Source organism: Panthera tigris, chromosome E1 (genome assembly GCF_018350195.1).
Source record: "Panthera tigris isolate Pti1 chromosome E1, P.tigris_Pti1_mat1.1, whole genome shotgun sequence".
Classification (NCBI taxonomy): domain Eukaryota; kingdom Metazoa; phylum Chordata; class Mammalia; order Carnivora; family Felidae; genus Panthera; species Panthera tigris.
In genome coordinates, this window is record NC_056673.1 from 34,603,357 (window position 1) to 34,616,395 (window position 13,039).

Genomic DNA, 13,039 nt, shown 5'->3' on the forward strand with positions numbered 1-13,039 from the left:
TTTGCCAACCAAGCACAAAGTTATTTTATACTGACTGTATATTTTAAAGTATACTCTCAGATATGGCCTCTTACAGTATTTAAGATATAGCAAGGACATGGCTGATTTTTTTTTTATAAAAAATTGGCACTAATAAGTGGGTTTATTGGTCTTTTCTAATTGTATAATTTAATTTAGTACAAAGTTTGTAAAATATCAGAGGATATATATATTGTTTCTACGACATGGTATTGCATTTATATCTTTTTACTACAGTGATCTGTGACAGCAGCAGCTTCATGTTGTATTTTTTTTACTGAAATTGTAAAATATCCATCTTAAAGACATCAACTATTCTAAAAATTGTGTACAGGATATTCCTTTAGTGGTGGAATTAAAATGTACGAATATTTGCTTTTTCAAAAAAAATGTATTTTCTGTTAAAGGTTTAAAGATTTTTGCTATATATTATGGAAGAAATGTAATCGTAAATATTAATTTTGTACCTATATTGTGCAATACTTGAAAAAAACGGTATAAAAGTATTTTGAGTCAGTGTCTTACATGTTAAGAGGGACTGAAATAGTTTATATTAAGTTTGTATTAAAATTCTTTAAAATTAAAAAGCACTTCTTGTGGTCTTTATTTTGAAGCTGTTGCCTGGCCAGTGCTTGGGATGATTTTTTTCATTCATTCATTCATTCATTCATTCATTCATTCATTTGCAGCTTTCTTCAGCCCACACCTGTCTCCCTGTGATAGGGATGGTTATGCTACGGCTAGTCAACCCTATTTTACAGCAAGTTTTAAAGTGTGTCTGCTGACATGTAAGAGAGTCACATGATAAAATGAAATTCGCTGGTAACCTGAGAGGATTTATTTGAAATGTATAGGGGGAGGCCATTGGATCGGTTTTCTGTTTCTGCATGGGAGATGAATAGCTCAGAAACCTTGCTTGGACAAAACAGCTGACCTAACTAAGAAGATTAGGTGTGTTTACTAATTCTCACACTTAAAGTTCAGTCATATTTAGCTGGAGAATATATGATCAAAATCTGAAGATTGGACAGGTTGCTCAATGTTAGTATTCTGTGTGCATTTTCCCAGAAAGTTTACCTTTTTTTTTTTTTCTTTTTTTTTTTTTTCAATACACTTGGATAGCCAACCTGCTGCTTTGGAAGTAGAGGGGAGGTTCAAAGATTACTCACCTATAATACATCAAATTGTAGTGGCTTGGTAAGGGGGTTCTTAAAAAGTGAGGAGTCAGAAGAGACAGATGCTATTTTTGAAGTAAAATAAGTCATTTCACTATTTATTTTTTTTTTCAACATTTATTTATTTTCGGGACAGAGAGAGACAGAGCATGAACGGGGGAGGGGCAGAGAGAGAGGGAGACACAGAATCGGAAACAGGCTCCAGGCTCTGGGCTGATGGCTCAGAGCCTGACGCGGGGCTCGAACTCACGGACCGCGAGATCGTGACCTGGCTGAAGTTGGACGCCCAACCGACTGCGCCACCCAGGCGCCCCATCATTTCACTGTTTAAATGTCCATTGATAGTGTGTTGACATCGTATCGGTGAGAAATTTGCCTTGAATTGGAGGAAAACTTTGTACATATAGTAGGAACCAACACTGTCTGGGTTCCTGGTGAAATAAATTTGGTCTTAAATGAGTTTTTTTGGACACCAATGTACAAAAAGCCTTTTGTCTGTTACCCATGCAGTTTAGAGCAATAAAAAGTTTTAAAAAACACAAGCACTAGGCATAACCGAGCCGAGCTGTCTGCTCCATGGTGAGGCCTTTGTCCTTGAGTGGACAGAATGAGGCTATGAAGAGGTACTGGGATAGTGAGTGGAACCGGGAGATCCGGTCTGCCAGCACCATCAATTATGTGCTTTTGTGATCCCCAACTTTGAATAGCTATAAGAACACTCACTAATGGTTTTAAGTTCTAGTATCTGCTAGAGACTTTTGGGTGAGGTTTTAGGCTTACCAGAAAAAATGCTTTACAAATCTTTTTTTTTTTTTTTTTTTTTTTTTTTTTTTTTTACAAATAAAGACTCCAGTTTTAACATACTTCTTCTGACCATCAGAAGGCAGCGGGACAGTAGATATACATAGAATTTGTAACAATCTGGGACACTAATACGTACAATCAGATTCTAAGTAATTGAGCTTAATGTAAATATGAATATCTCCCACATCTAATGGATGTGTGTATTGCCAAAAGATCCTAGAGAAAATTCATATTGGTCCATATGTCGGTCTTGATTGGCTTCAGAAAAATCAGTTCAATTTGAGCTTGGTGTCCTTGAAGGCTTTTTTTTTTTTTTTTTTTTTTTTTTTAAAGAATGAACAGAGGCACTGTTTTCATGCCCTTTTTGCTCATTAGGAATGGAAGTATGTTTTAAATTTTTATTTTAATTCCAGTTAACATACAGTACAATACTACTTTCAGGTATACGATATGGTGATTCAACACTTCATACATCACCTAGTGCTCATCACAACCAACGCACTCCTTAGTCCCCATCACCTGTTTTCACCCATCCTCCCACCCACCTCCCCTCTGGTAACCATCAGTTTGCTCTCTGTAGTTAAGAGTCTGGTTCTTAGTTTGTCTCTTTTTTCCCCCTTATTTGTTTTGCTTATTAAATTCTACATATGAGTAGAATCTTTGTCTTTCTCTGACTTCTTTCCCCTAGCATTATACTCTGTCTCCATCCATGTCGTTGCAAGTGGCAAGATTTCATTTTTAGGGCTGAATAATATTTGTGTATATATATGTGGACATATACCACATCTTTATCCATTTATCAACCAATGAACACTTGAGCTGTTTCCATAATTTGACTGTTAATAAACATCAGGGTGCATGTATCTGTCCCTTTGACTTAGTATTTTTGTATTCTTTGGATAAATATCTAGTAATGCAATTGCTGGGTCATAGGGTAGTTCTATTTTTAACTTTTTGAGGCACCTCCATACTGTTTTCCAGAGTGGCTGCACCAGTTTGCATTCCCACCAAGAGTGTGTGAAGGGTTCCTCTTTCTCCACATCCTTGCCAACACTTGTTTCTTGTGGTTTTGATTTTAGCCATGGAATGGATATTTTTCTTTTTCAGATTTTATTGTTAGGTAATTTCTACACCCAACATGGGGCTCAAATTCAACCCCGAGATCAGGAGTCACGTGCTCCACTAACGGAGCCAGACAGGCATCCTCAGGAATAGAAATTTTTCAAAAGGTACTTTTGTCAGGGGCACTGGGTGGCTCAATTGGTTGAGTGTCTGACTTTGGCTCAGGTCATGATCTCACAGTTGGTGAGTTTAAGCCCCACTCTCTGCTGTCAGCATGGAGCCCACTTCGGATTCTCTGTCCACCTCTCTCTGCACGTCTGCTGCTTGCATTCTCTCTCTCTCTCAAAAGTAAATTTTTTTTTTTTTAAAGTACTTTTGTCTAGCATACCTTATAAAGCCTTAGAAAAGCTTACTTAACATCTTGGTCCCAAATCTTTTTCTCCCCATTCTGCTGTCACACTCTTGACCCTTTGTGGGAAATGTTTTAGTTGACGATTTGATGAGTTAATTTTTTTTTTTTTTAAGATTTTATTTTTAATCTCTATACCCAGAGCGTGGGACTTGAACTTACAAACCCTGAGATCAAGAGTCTCAGGATCTACCACTAAGCCAGCCAGGCACTTCTGATGAGTTAATTATCTTCATAGGTCTTTCTCATTGTTTTTACTTCTATAACTATGGATACTGTCGGTATAGCAGCCTCTGAATGGCCCGTTCTTGGTGTCCAAAATACTGTCTTACAGATTGCATAGCTCATTGATGATTGAATAAGATGATACCAAAAAGTAGCTCTTTGGGTTTAGAATATTCCTTATTGCCTGTCTTTTCTAAAATCAGGTGTATTGTTAAATCTCCTTTGAATAGCTTTAAGCCTGTATTAGATGGCAAATGTAGACCTTCAGTCAAAATGCCTCCTTAAAAAAAACAAAACAGCAACAACAAAAACGCCTCCTTAAAGATAATGACAATCTTTATTTACTGTGGTTAACTTCTTAGCTTTTGAAGGTGAAACTAAAGGTGTCCTAAGTGTAAAATGTTCCAATGTGTGTTTGTGTTAATTTCATTCTCATATAGCTGTCTTATGTACAGGCATTTTAATTGAGAGATTCGCACAAATGTTTAGGAGGTAGGTTATTTTAAAACAAGTCACTGTAGGGGTGTCTGGGTGGCTCAGTCAGTTGAGTGCCCGACTCTTGCTCTCTGCTCAGATCAGATCTCACTGTTTATGATATCGAGTCCCACTTTGGGCTCACCCTGACAGCACGGACCCTGCTTGGGATTGGGATTCTCTCTCTCTCTCTCTGTACTCCTCCCCCCATCTCAAAGAAATAAACTTAAAAAAATAGGGGTGTCTCAGTCGATGAAGCATCCAACTCTTGGCTTTGGCTCAGGTCATGATCTCTCAGTTTGTGAGTTCGAGCCCTGCGTCCTTAGGCTCTGTGCTGGCAGCAGAGAACCTGCTTGGGATTCTCTCTCTCCCTCTCTCTCTGCATGTGTGCACTCTCTCTCTAAATAAACTTAAAAAAAAAAGTCACTGTAACATACAGAAAAAAGTATCTCTAGTTGGACATAGTCAAGCTAATGAGGTAAAATGCTGGTTGGAGATCTCCCATACCCTTTCCCTACACAGAAAATAGCATGGGTATGGTAGAGTACAAATGCATCTTTGGTTGACTACAATGCATGCTGTTATCAGAAGGATAATAACGCTAGGGCAAGATCAGGTAAGAGGAAAACAGCCTTATTAGAAGACAAGTATGTAAAATCGCCGTTGCTGAATAAAACTGTTGATAGTGTTCACTATGCCAATCAGTTGATGCTTAATTGATTTGGCCCGGGAGGCCACTTAAGATCCAAGGTCTTCAGTTTTTTGGTGTGTTATATTAGGAAGACACTTTCTTCATGTTTAATGAACCTTGGATCAGTATCTGTGCATATACCTGGAACATCAGTACAACACTTCCGTTAAAGCCATGTAAAAAAAACCTTTTAAATCATTTGAGTAACAAATGCTCATAGAGCACTGACTACATGCCATGCACAGTTCTGACGCAGTTCACAGAAGCAGGGCTGAGACCGTTCAACTCACCCACGATTGTGGGGCCAATAAGTGGCAAGCTTGGAATTCAAACTCAGTGAAGTTCCAGAATTTAGGCTCTTCAACTTGATGCTTTGTTCCCTGGGATTAGTTGTTCTTAAGATCTGACGTTAGGGGAATAAGACTATTTTTGATGTATTAGCCACGTGGCTGGTAGAATCCCTACAAGGGCGTTAATGAGAAGAGTCTGATGGAAGGTTCTTGACCATGCTCAGAAGTCTTGATGATGTATTGGGGGAGATACACATGATATTTCCGGTGGCCATAAACTATGATTACAGGCTATCTGGAAATGTTTTTAGAAGTCATTAAGTCAGTGCTTTCGTTGATCGTCTTAATTCAATAATGTAAGTTGCTTCTCTCATTTTAGAGCCACTGGATGATATCTCAGACTAAGACAATAGACTTAGTGGCCCCATTACTTCTAAGTAGAATTATAATTGTTGACCTCCTGCAGCTCTTTTCTCACACATTCCTCACCTTGCTCTTGTCTTCAACAATGTGTTTCTAGGACCTGTGATTTTGTTCTAAATTACTTGGACATCCGTGACTTCTGTATGTATAGATGTTGTGGTAAATGGTCTTTTTGCCCTTAATTTTAAAACACTAAGGAAACCAAATGACCTCTTATTCCAAACTGGTTCTGAAAGCCTCCCTTGAAAAAGAAATCAAAATACACTTAGGTTTATAAAATTACATTTTAGGGATGGGGGCCACTCCCTGGCTCCTAACACAACGCACTAGGTTCGTGGGGAACCTAGTGCTAAACCATTGTCAGATGACTGGCTTCTGAGTTAGGGTTTCGGACACAGCAGAGCAGCTCCCTCAATGCGATCTATTGAAAGTCAGCCCTCGACACAAGCATTTGTAAAAAGTTGCACTTTAAAAGCATAAGCTGTTATGGATGAACTTGCATTCCCATTAGTGTTGTTATGAGTTTGGAACATGTTTAAACTGCACAATAAACAGAAAAACCCATTAAAATTTTTTTTAATGTTTACTTTTGAGAGAGAGGCAGAGCATGAGTGGGGGAGGGGTAGAGAGAGGGAGACCCAGAATCCAAAGCAGGCTCCAGGCTCTGAGTTGCCAGCACAGAGCCCGACGTGGGGCTCGAACTCACGAACTGTGAGATCATGACCTGAGCTGAATTTGGACATTCAACCGACTGAGCCACCCAGGAGCCCCAGAAAAACCTGTTTTTAAAATGGCTGAAAAGAATTTCAGTAGTTTCTATATGGACTAAATTTCGTTAGGCTGAGTGCCAATTTTTAGGATTTAGGGTTAGAATTGGATGGACTAAGGATTGCTGAACCCCTGGCTGGGCTTTTGGAGGTTTAACTTGGGCTAAAAGTCGTGTTATTAGTGGAATGTGAAGTAGTAAACCTCTACTAAATATTTCTCAATATTTGAGGTTCAAGATTTATATTTTAGAAGACTTGCTTTATACACAGTCCGTTAGTGGAGCTTTGAGATCATCTCACAATCGGGCAAACCCTAGAAGAAAACATTTAATCAGGCGGCAGCTCATGCCTGGGGGCTATGGAGTCTAATTCCTTCCTTAAGCATATTAAGTTATTTGACTCAGATGACTCAGTTTCTTCATCTGCAGAATGGGTGCGATGATATCAATATACTTCCTCAGGCAGTTCCTGAGGTGCTAATCCCCTCGCTATGAAACGTTGTCAGTGAGGTAATGGAACATGTGTTCTTAGGGGTTTACAGTATTTAGAAGGCACGAAGTCCTGACTTTCACCCTCAGTTTGTTGACCTCTGAAATCAGAAATGTAAATGCAAACCATAACCATCATTTGTTATATCAACATTTTGTTGTCCCATCTGTAATTTGCATCCACCGAGAATTCAATAAAAATCCTACAGTAATATCCTAAAAGCGATTTGATTCATGTTTTGGTGATAAATACCCCCGAGCGTGTGTCTCTAGTTTTGAGGCGCGGGTAGGGAAACCCATGTTTCAGCATTGTTTTTCATTCAATCAGCAAGTTGATTTAAACCCAGAATACAAGTGGACGTTTCTTTTGGGAGCAGCCAAACGGTCCGTGCTGTTGTGAAAAGTCCTGAAATGGTGGTTCCTATTTAAACAACACTGGCTTGAGAATAGGAGTAGTTAAATGTAGTTCTGGCAGCAGATACGTCCTACGGATAACGGTGCTAGCTTTATTTTAGTGCAGGTAGAAACGAAGAGGAGGTTTGCTTTCCAGAAGGGAAAAACATGGAGGACTTGGAAGGAAAAACACATTCCTCCTGGCATTACGAGTACTTTACTTCACTGATAAAATATGACCAGTGTGCAGAACAGAGAACAGGTGTAAAATATTTTTAGACAAACCTTGGCAAATAGTGTAGGTCGCATCCCTTCTGTCTATACACTCGAGTCTTTCGAGAATAAGTGTGGAAAGACCACATTTACAGAAGAAGCTAGGCATTGCTTTTGTGGTTTTTAGGTCCTGGATGTTCAAGTCAAACATAAACTTCCTTGCCAGCCATCAGGTTGCAGCTATTTTAAAACCCTGGGTCTCCGCATGCCCTCCTAGAGCTGTTGAGTCTCCTTTTCCTTCCTGAGCACTGTTGGGAGAGCTGGGAGAATCCGGGGCCATCGCCTCTTTGGGCGCACGGAGAAAGAGATGTGGCAAGCACGGACGTGGCCTCAGTCTAGCTTAGTTTGTAACAAATGGGTATACATGGAGGACTTCTGGACACTGATGGAAGGGAACACTGGATACTCCTGTCAGTATAGGTCACGAAATGGAATCACATGGTCCATTGTAGCCCCGACGCCCTGCGAAGCAGCCTCACGCCTCTGTTTCTACCTGCAGGCACCCCTTTCAGACTGCTTTTCCTTGCCAACCCTCCACCGCCCACCAATTCACTGCTAGCAAGGATGAAAGTTGGATTTCGATCTGTTTTGTAATGAGTGTGCCTGTTCTTCTTTTTTTTTTTTCATGTTTATTTATTTTTGAGAGAGAGAGGAGGGGGGAGGGGCAGAGGGAGAGGGAGACATAGAATCCAAAGCAGGCTCCAGGCTCTGAGCTGTCAGCACAGAGCCTGACGCGGGGCTTGAACTCACCAACTGCGAAATCATGATTTGCGCCAAGGTTGGACGCTTAGCCGGCTAAGCCATCCAGGCGCCCCATCTTTTTTCACTCAGATTGTCCAGATCTGCCTACTGATCCCAGAGCTCTTTTCCCAAAAAGAACACTCTTTGTTTTGTAAACTACCTGTCAAGGTAAAGTTCGGTAGAGTCCTGGGGACCGACTTTCTGCTAACTCCTTTCTATTTCTAGGAAACATGATGGGATTTCCAAACCACTTCAATCCAGTGCTTAAGACAGCTGTGGTCCCTGGGCGGCCTTTCTAGAAACTAAGGTGTCACCTGAGGCCCTTTAACTAAGGACTTTAAGAACCACCCAGTTTTCAGAAGCTCACCTAGGGAATGTCATCTTCCTGAAACCTACAACAGATTGGAAGATACGAAGGAAACTTTATCTATCTATCTATCTATCTATCTATTTATTTAGTACTTTAGGATGTTTTTTGGGAAGGAGACATTATCTGAGACACAACTGTTCAAAGAACTTTTCAGATTCTGCGTAAAAGGAATACAGAGATGGAGGTAAGACCTTACCTCCCCAGGAGCCTCTGCCAGAGGGGAAGGGTCTGGCAGCCGGTAGGAAGGTGGCTAGGGTGTATCTCCTCTGTCTGCCCTTCCTGCAGGATCTGGGAAAGGTGAGAGAACAGTGAAAGAGGACGCCTCTGGACACACGGCCTTGGGACTTGTCCTGGAGATCAGTTCCCCTTAGTGGAGGCTTTGCAGAATTTCGGGGACCCAAGACAACTACACCTGGCACGGGCACATCACATTTGCCTGATGGCTATTGTGTTCTTCCAGACTTTGAGGGAGGGTAGGTAGCTGTGCCTGTACCTTGCATGCTGCTTATTTGGTGATGATGATTTGGGCATTATTTGGACTCTTAGGGAGTCCAGAGGGAATAACCAAAGTCAGAATCTCAGTAATAATAGCCAACACTTTATCAGATTTACTACATGCTAGATATTGTCCTAAGCACTTGTACTTTTTTAAAAAAAGAATTTACTACTTTTGAGAGAGGCAGCATGCGTAGGGAGGGGTAGAGAGAAAGGGAGAGAGAACCCCAAGCAGGCTCAACGCAGTTACAGCACAGAGCCCATCGCGGGGCTCGAACTCACCAACCGTGAGATGGCGACCTGAGCCGAAATCACGAGTCAGATGCTTAACTGACTGAGTCACCCAGGTGCCCCCAAGCACTTGTACATTTTAACTCACCTAACTTTCATAAGGACCCTCTGAAGGTTGTGCTATTTCCCTCATTTGTAGATAAAGAAACGGAAGCAGGAAGCTTGTGACAGTTACGGCCAGTAGAGCCAGGATTGGATTTGAACTGTGGGATTCTGTTTGCAAGGTCTGTGATCCTTCCCCACTACACTATCCTGCTCCTTTGGTTGGCCTCAATAGGAGGGCTTTATGAAAGAACCATACTTGATTATTTAGGGGACATGATCTAAAATGCACTTTGTGACAAGACCCCCTGAGTACCCAGCATGGTCCCGCAAGAGGTGGTTTCCTCGGCAACCCTAACCTCATTTGAATATCAGCCTTTGCCCGGCACAGCAAGGAAAGGGAAATCAGCAAAAACACGGTGGAGTAGGCTGTGAGAGTTGAAGGTCACGTGCTAGTTGTATTTATCCACATCACTACTACTGTCTGGGTACTCAGATTCTTTGAGAGGTAACGCGAGGTGCTGCACATCCCTGATCTTCAGTCCCGGGCTTTTCTAGTACTTACATAGCAAAAGAGTGGAGCCTCCCTGGGGTCCGAGTCCACTCAGGTCCCTAAATTGTCTCAGGCAAAGGGAGATGTCATTTCAAACAACACCTGTTTCATCCACTCAATATATTTATTGAGCATCTATTGACGTAGGAACTGGTGATGATACATATAAACATTTAGGACCTTTCAAGAGGCTTACATTCTAACAAAAGGTAACACCCATGCCCAAATAATCATACACAGGAGAATGTGGAAATATGTACAGAAAAAGGAGAGGTGTGTCCATCAGAGGGATTCTAGATTGCAAGGGGAGTTATGAAGTGATAAAGAATGGGTCATCCGGGGAAGCATGGTCTCCCTCCAAGTCCCAGCCCTGGTGGAGGGAAAACCTGGTTCTGGTCCTTTTCCTCCATCTGATGTGTCCACAGCGGGAAGAATGTGTGCTAAGCCTTGGGGTTCGCAAAGGCAGAGGGCATCCAAACTGGAAGCTCAGCTGGCAGCCCATCACTCCCAGGAGAAGCTGTCTTTGACTTTGGATATTTTAAGTGTTTTCCTTGTTCCAAGTTTGTATGTATGTATGTATGTATTTAGAGTGCTCACGAATGGGGGAGGGGCAGGGATAGAGGGAGACAGAGAGAATTCCAAACAGGCTCCGCACTGTCGGTACAGAGCCCGATGCGGCGCTCGAACCCCCACACCGTGAGATGATGACCGGAGCTGGAATCAAGAGTCAGGCGCTCAGCCAACAGAGCCACCCAGGTGCCCCTCATTGTAACAAGTTCTGACCAGAAAGACACCGTGAAAGAGAGCTGGTTTAGAACTTTATTCTTCAAACCCAGGCGTGGGATGGGGAGATCTGGTGAGGAGTCCAAGAGCGGAAGTAGGTTGCACACGGGGATGACTCTAATTCATATCTTTACAAGATGCTTACCCTGGAAACCTCCTCAGGCTAGAAGCTCCCTCTAGGGGTCATCTCATTTGTTTTCTTACCTTTAGAGACAAAACTCTGTTTTTGTAAATATCAGGGCTCCCAGCGGGTAGCACCAGCTGGCACACCGAAGCGGTGTGGGTGGAACAGGTATGTTCACTGCACACACACCCCCAGGGCACGCCCACCTGCCGTCCTCTAACCCCATATTCTACTAACCAAGGGAACAAGTCTTTTCAGAGCTCAGCTGTTGCATTTTCCAGTTTGGCTTTTTGGATGCCTACAGTTATCTTCCAGGTTGAGCATAAATCAAAGAATGAGGCTTTGGAAGAAAAGCTTAATAAATATCTAAGCCAGAAATTAACAGCCCCAAGTAACTTTTCTCCTGGGTCACTCTCCCTAGTCAATGCCCTTCCCTAGGCTCCCCTAAGTTTCCTTTGTAGCTGAGCTACTCCGTCATCCTCTGAAAATACCGCCACAAGCTGGCCAAGCCCCTTCATGGGACCGGCGCCTGTTGAGAGAGCATCACTGCTCTGAAAGAAGCATGCATCTGGATTTAGAACAGGAAACCCCAGCGTCTCATCCATGCCTCAGCCCACCTTCCCCAGCAGGGTTGGAGCTCTAAGGCCGCACAGTTTTCCCTACGGGATCCTTGGTAACTGCTATAAGAGGCAAGTATGAATGTTCTAGGGGCCTCATTAAGCCTCCAAATAAAATTATTCCCAGTAACCCTGTACCAGAAAGAATATGGGCTTTGGAGTAGGACTTTGAACTGAATCCCAAACTCACCCTTGAACTCACCCTCTTAAAGCTACGCAGCCCCAGATTTCCTCTCTGAAAAGTCCCACTTGTTATGGTTCTTGTGAAGATTGTGTGAGATCTGTAGAGCATTAAGCATAGGGAACAACCTGAACTCTCTCCACTCTTCTGTGAGGTGGGGCTTGACCCCCCCCTCTTCCCTCGCCCCCACTCTCTCTCTTCCTGTGGCTTAGCCTCGAGGGCTTGTGCTTAGCCTTCTTAGGGGAGGTCAGCTGGCCTCAAAACATGCATTTTCATGAGAATCCTAGGCAGTGAAACTTAATTTTGGATTCGCGGGGAGGAGAGAGGAAGCAAAAGCGAGAGCAGACCATACTTCACTCTTCTGTGGTGGAAGATGTTGTACATGTGGTTGAATGCACGGGCTCTGGAGTCTCCCAGACCGACCTAGGCTTGGTTCCTTGCCTGGCCAAGGGGCCGTGGGCAATCTATTCAATCTCTCTGACCCCCAACGTCATCGTCTCTGAAATCGTGGTAAGTAATAACCACCTCACAGGGTTGTGAAGATTCAAGGAGATACTGTATGAGCACATATTAGGTGCTGTTAGCTATTAGTCATGGTAAAGGGGCATCTGATTGCTAAAGGGCACCCACCTTCTGGGGCGGGGACAAGTCACCGTCTGTGCAAGTCTCACGAAAGCTGCGTTGCGCTCAACCATGAACACCAGCTTTCTCCTCTTGTTAGGGTCACAAGGTGAAACCGTTGGTTACGATGATTGTTAAGGACTGCTCTGAATCTGAGTTATTTGGTCACATCAAGACTCCAGGGCTATTATCCCCTTTTATTCTGTTGGCCCCTGTGGTGCATTGAGATGTGGAATAGTGCTTGAAATAGGAAGTCCGTAAGAGCTCAGCTCCCTGCTCTGAGGTGTTGAGGCCAGGAACGAAGGCTGGAGAAACACTCTTAGAGCCTCCGTGAATGTCCCAGAGGTTCCCACCTCGACTCCATTACTACGTTCTGTGTCTGCTTGCTGGTCCCCAACCGCACAACCTAGAGTGTCTCTCTCTCTCTCTCTCTCTCTCTCTCTCTCTCTCTCTGTCTCTACTTTTTTCTCTCTTCTCTCCCCTCCTCTCCAGCTGCCCTCTGGACCCTTCGTCAGCAGAAGAGATTGCATCCATACTTACACACCTGCTTGGGATTCTCTCTCTCTCCCTCTCTCTCTCTCTCTGCCCCTCCCCCACTCACACCGCCCCCCCCCAAAATAAATAAACTAAAAAAAAAAAAAAAAAAAACCAATAAAGTGCCTGATCCGAGCTGTCATCAGTTAAGTGTCCCTTCCCTCTTTTGGGGGGCTGTGCTTCTCTCTTGCTGAG

General features: G+C 43.0%; 1 long non-coding RNA gene across 1 annotated transcript; it reads left to right on the top strand.

Moving 5' to 3' along the window:
- The first annotated feature begins 8,892 nt into the window (after positions 1–8,892).
- Positions 8,893–9,701, top strand: LOC122233700. Its single transcript, XR_006211367.1, has 2 exons — positions 8,893–9,076; positions 9,529–9,701. It is a non-coding gene; the product is annotated as an uncharacterized LOC122233700 (long non-coding RNA).
- Positions 9,702–13,039: the final 3,338 nt, after the last annotated feature.